Below are 6,000 nucleotides of genomic sequence, written 5' to 3'. Positions count from 1 at the left end.
TCGGGCGCAAGCACTGAACCTCAGGGTTCAAGCACGCTGTCGTCTCCGACAAATGCACTTGACAGCAGCCCTGTTTCTACACCACCTCGAGGGTTGCACGGTCCCTCACCTCATCGTGAGATGCTTCAGTCTTCGCCAGAAGAAGTCCTGGACGCTCTCCCCTCTTCGTCACCACCTGGGTGCACTACAAGATCCGGCCGACGTGTGAGGACACCTCGCAGACTGAACCTGTGAACCTGTGTGACTGAACCTCGCAGACTGTGTGACAGTGAGCTGTGTCGTGTGCGTGATGGGGGTCAATGTGTCGGGAAGGGGAGATGTAGAGGGCGCTGGTTCGGCTCTATAAATAGAGACGCTGGCAAGAATAAAGGGTCTTTGGCTTCCGGTCTTGAGAGCGTTCACTGCTGCGGCTCCGTCCGCTAGCATGGGTCCAGGCTAGGCCTAGTAGCCGGCCCAACTCTGCAACCCTGCCATCTCGGCAATCTCTACAGAGCGGATGGCAAGGCTGCGTTCCAGAACTGATTATGGCGAGAGGTGAAAAGGGACTCTTGGTGTCGAGAGGGCGGGGAGCCGTGAAATTTCTTTTTCTTTTAAGTTGGGGCTGGCGTCTCGCCTCCGGGCGCTGGCGTTTAGGCCGTGAAGTATTAGCACTTCTTCTTTCTTTCTGGGTTTGTTTTTCTGATGGTGGCGGGTTTCTTCCATTCGCTTTTCGTCTTCTTCTTTTGATTCTCGTGCCGTGCCTCTTAGGAGTGCTGGCGTTTGTTTGTTCTTTTTCTTCTTCTTCTTGTATCTTTGTTTTGTTTCCGGTTTTTAAATTCGCCGCCAATTTTCTTAGCCTTTTTCGTTCGCGGCTTCCCGATTCTCTTGTTTTGTTCGATTGGTTAACTTCAGGGTTTCTTTTCGGGTACTGTGATGCATTGAAACTTCTTTTTTTCTGGGTTTGTCATTCTGATGGTGGTGGGTTTTTCTATTCTTTCTTCGTCTTTTTCTTTTGATTCTTGCGCTGTGCCTCTTTGGAACGCTGGCGATTATTTGTTGTTTTTCTTCTTGTTTCTTTATTTTGTTTACGGTTTTTAAATCTGCTGCTAATTCTCTTAGTCTTTTTCGATCACGATTTGCCAGTCTTTTTGTTTTGCTTGATTGGCTAAATTCAGAATTTCGTTTTAGGTACTGTGAGGCTTTGGCACTTCTTTCTTTCGGGACTTGTCATTTTGATGGCGGGTTTTTTCCATCTGGTCTTAGTCTTTTCTTTTGACTTTTGCGCTGTGCCTCTTCGGAGCGCTGGCGATTATCTTTTCTTTTTCCTTTTCTTCTTGTTTCTTTGTTTTATTTACGATTTTTAAAACCGCTGCCCATTTTCTTAGTCATTTTTGTTCATGGCTCCCCAGACTTGTCGCTTTGCTTGACTGGTTTGTTTCAAGATTTGTTTTTGGGTATCGTGAAGCTTTAGCACTTCTTCCTTCTTTCTGGGTTTGTCATTCTGATAGTGGCGGGTTTTTTGCATTCGGTCTTCGTCTTCTTTTCTTGTTTCTTTGGCCGTGCCTTTTTGGAGCTCTGGGGATTGTTGGTTCTTCTTCTTTTTCTTCTTGTTTCTTTGTTTTATGTACGGTTTTTAATTCCGCTGCTTCTTTTTCATGTTTTTTTTTTCATTCGCGGCTCTCTCGACCTCTCGTTTTACTTGCCTGGTTAGATTTAGGATTTCTTCGTGGTAGGTTTTTGGTTCTGTTTGATTATTGTTTGAGGACTTTAGAGAACATCTTGCATGATGTGCCGGCACTCCGGTCTTTTTCACAGGCTCACTTAGCAATTAACCTGGCTTTCTTGTCACACTCTCCATTGGTCATTTCACATAGCTTGTTTAGGTCGCGCTTATCTTTTGTTGTTTTATATTTCATTTTATAAATTGATGAAATGGCAGAAAATATTTCGGTAAATTTTATTCAGGCTAATTTGGACCACTGTCTCAGAGCAACCGGAGTGCTGGTGGCAGAGATGATGGCTGGTGATTTTGATTTCGCGGTTGTATCGGATCCTTACGTGCGAGCTGGCAAAATTCCTGAATTACCACAGAACTGGCCGTGTTTTGCGGATGACCGTGCCCCGAGGACCGCGCTGGTGGTATGTCGGACGCGGTCAGATTGTTTTCCGATTTTGGCCACAGAGTGCGTGGTTGCAATAAGGTGCACCACATCAATGCATTCATTTCTTTTGATTGCCGTCTATGCGCCCCCTCATTCACCTATGTCGCCCGTCCTGGGAGTGGTGGAGCATGCTTTGATGCTCGCGCCCGGACTGCCCGCGGTGGTGGCGGGGGATTTCAATGCGAAGCATGAGGTTTGGGGTCCGGGTGTTCGTGATGCGCGGGGGGGGGGGGGGGGGGGGGGGGGGGGGGGGGAGCTTCTTAGTTTTGCGATGAGTTCGGGTCTAGTAGTCCTTAATGATCCTGCGTCCCCTCCAACATACACAACAAAGTACGCTGACAGCTGGATCGACGTCACTCTTGCCACGCCGAGTTTAGTGCTGGCGGGGGTGCGATGGTGCATGAGTTTCAGACGTTGAAACACTCTCTGAACATAAACACATACATGTACACATTGGTGTTGGCACGGGGGCCAGGGAACGTAGGCTGACGTACGCCGGAACGACGCGGCTAATTAGGAAATTAGTCAGCAGTGATTTTTTCAGGGTGATTCAGGGTGCGCGCTTAGCTTCGGGAGCGGCACTCGATCGAGTTATGGAGAAATTCTACTCTATTTTTGACAAGGAGCGTCATAGACAGTCTTCGGTTCGTCGTGCTGGTTCGGGCGGGGCGTCGGTCAGGCGGGCGGAGTGGTGGACTGCGGAGTTGCAGGCTGAGCGCCGGCGTGTTCGCGCACTTCGGCGAAGGTTTCAGCGTTGTAGGGCAGAGCCGCCCCGTCCGTTTTACCGGACAGCCTTTAATAAGGCTTTAACCAGTTTCCGGAACCGGGTTGCTGCCGCGCGTGAGTTGGCGCGGCAGGCGACGCTTGAGAATTTATACAGCCGTCCATTTAAGCGGGCATTTGGTCGAGTGAGGGGACCGGTGATTTTGCCCCCTCTTGTGAGACAGGATGGCACGTTTACTAAATCTTTGCTAGAGACAGCGGAGCTTCTTTTGAATGCTCAGGTCCCATCCGATGATGTTGCTCAGGACTCTCCTGAGCATGCGGCGATGCGCGCGGCGGTTTTGAGACCCAATTTTGGAGGTCCTGACGACGTACCCTTCACGTATGGAGAGACGGCGCTGGCGGTGGCGCGGGGGAAGATTGGTACGGCGTCGGGACTGGACGGGATCACGCCGCGTGTGGTCCGTGAGCTTTGGACAAGCCATCCAAATTTCTTTCTGTTTATTTTTAATTCTGCTCTGAAATTGGGTTATTTCCCTTTGTCTTGGCGTCGCGGACGCATTATTTTTTTGCCCAAACCGGGCCGGCCGCCTGATGCAACGTCATCCTATCGTCCGGTCGTGATGAATTCGACGCTCGGTAAGGTGCTGGAGCGTCTGCTGTACAGGCGGCTTTATCATTTTCTGGCTAGTCGTGGGCTGCATCACGAGGCGCAATTCGGTTTCACCAGGGGTCGTGGGGCGGTTCACGCGCTCTACGCCCTGGTTTCAAAATTGCGTTCGTTGAGGAACAGCGGCCTGCACGTGCTGCTCGTTGCCATAGACTTCAAGGGGGCATTTGATAGCGTGTGGCATCCTCTGGTGCTGAGTTCGCTCAGCGATTGGGGGTGTCCGCGGAATCTCTGCGCACTGCTCCGATCGTTTCTTTCCGATCGAGAGGTGGTGCACCGCTCCTGTGTTGGCGACGCGGTTGCGCGTCCCACCTGAGGCAGCCCGCAGGGTTCCCCGCTGTCGCCTCTTCTGTGGAACGTGGTGGTGCGTGGCCTTCTTTCGGTGGAGATGCCACAGGGTGTGTCGGTCCAGGCTTATGCGGACGACGTTGTCGTTCTTGTGCCTGGTCTCAGCAGAAGGGAGCTTCAGGTTTTGGCAGAGGATGCGCTCGGTCGGGTCGCGTCTTGGGCGAAGGAGACGAGGATTACCATCACACGGGAGAAGACGGTGTGCGTTCTCATTTCTCCTCCTCGTAGGGGTATGGGACGCACAATGCCCGCAGTCCGCCTTGACGGTGTGCGCTTGCCCTTTCGGCCTGCGGTCAGGGTGCTGGGCGTCGTCTTCCATCGCACTCTCTCCTTCAATCCCCATGGCGACAGGCTCAAGGAGCGTGCCGAGAAGCTCTCTGCGCACCTCAGCACCTTTCTGCGGCTTAGCGGCATGCCGGCACCTCCCCGTTTGCGGGTGCTTTACCGCCAGGTCATGTTGCCCACGCTCGCTTACGCGTCGCCGGTGAGGTGGACTGAGTGTCCCCATTCAGGCCTTCGCGCGCGCATTTAATCGGTGCAGAGAGCTCCGCTTTTGGCGTTAGCAGGTGCTTATTATTCCACGACTAGCACGAGAGCGCTGCAGATACTTGTGCACGCGCCGCCGCTAGCTCTCGACCTTGATCGACTGAACGCGGAGTTTGAGCTTTTTGCTCTTAGCCGCAATGTCTCTTGGTGCGAGACAGTTCATTGCGACCGAGGTCGAGAGACCGTATGATGACTCTCTCCAGCATCCGGCGGCGGTGGTTGCTTTTCAGCACGTGCGGTTGGATGTGCGCGCTGCGGCGATGATGGCGTCGTTGCCGGGCGTTCATGTCTACACCGGCGGGTCTTATACGCCGATCGCCGCGGGCGCCGCGTTCGCTGTTTTCGCGGCCGGGCTTCGCATTCGGGCTGTCGGTCGGTTTCGAGTTGAGGGTGCCTCTAGTGCCTATTGCACGGAGGTGGTTGCCTTCAGGGAGGCGCTTGGGCACGTGCGAGAGTTGCCTGGAGAGACTGCCGTTTATGTTTACACGGACTCTCTGTCTCTCCTTGCGGCACTCTCGGTTTCCCACACCACTGATTGCCGGGTGGCCGACCTGAAGGATTCTCTGGCCACCATTGCACAGAGGCGTCCCATCAAAATTTTTCACGTCCCGGCTCACTCGGGAGTCCTGGGCAACGAGGTTGCTGACATTGTTGCGTCGCGGGCCAATCGTTCGCCGCGGGTGAGGTTGGCGCTGCGTTCAAGGGCAACGGTTCGCCATGCTTTTCGGGACGTCGTTAAGTTGCGGTGGTCGGTGTGGTGGAGAGAAGCCAATGCGGGCACGGGTATTTTTGAATGGGTGCCCGACGTCCTTCATCTGCCTGCATCCTTTCCTCCTCCTAGACCACTTGTGACCTTGCTTACTGGACATGGCCGTTTTGCAGCTTACTTTCATCGTTTTGGTCTGGCGCCTTCGGCGGAGTCTCCTTGCGGTCACTCTGTCGGGGACGTCAGCCATTACCTTCCATCATGTCCGGTCACAAGGGATTTGGTGCAGCAGCTCCCGGGTTTTGCAGATCAGAATGCTGGTCGCCACACTGTTTGGCGGCGGTGGCTAGATGATCGCCGTGCGTCGGCAGTCCTGATCCGTATTGTGTCCGAAATAAGTCGCGCTTTACCAGACCGCGTGCGGGCGTTTCGAGCACGACCTTATTAGTCTTCAGTCAAGACCCAGCGTTAGTAATCCCCGTCGTTTACCTTCAAATTTTGTTTTTTTGTTATTTTTCTTTTTTGTGATTTTTTGCTTGTAGGCATCGCCATGCCTTCCTCACATGGAATCCGTTTTTATTTTTCTGATATATCGCGTTCCTGAGCTTTGGGATGCATTTGAGTTTGGCTTTTTGCTGAAAAAGCAGTTGGTTCATTGTATGCTTTTTTACTCTTGTTTGTTTGAAGTACCATCATGCTCTTGGCTGTAGGTCTTGAGGGCAGGAGATTCTTAAATTTCTGTTTGATTATCATTGCCGTTTACCTTTTCTTGCCGTTTACTTTTTCTTTTTACAGTTTCTTGTCTTTAAAATATATTTTTTATATTCTTATTTTTGCTCGGGTCTCGGCTTATTCCGTTCTTTCGT

This window comes from Amblyomma mixtum, chromosome 1 (assembly GCF_055824585.1).
Source record: "Amblyomma mixtum isolate Tamu chromosome 1, ASM5582458v1, whole genome shotgun sequence".
Taxonomy (NCBI): Eukaryota; Metazoa; Arthropoda; class Arachnida; order Ixodida; family Ixodidae; genus Amblyomma; species Amblyomma mixtum.
Note: the sequence above shows the minus strand (reverse complement) of the source record.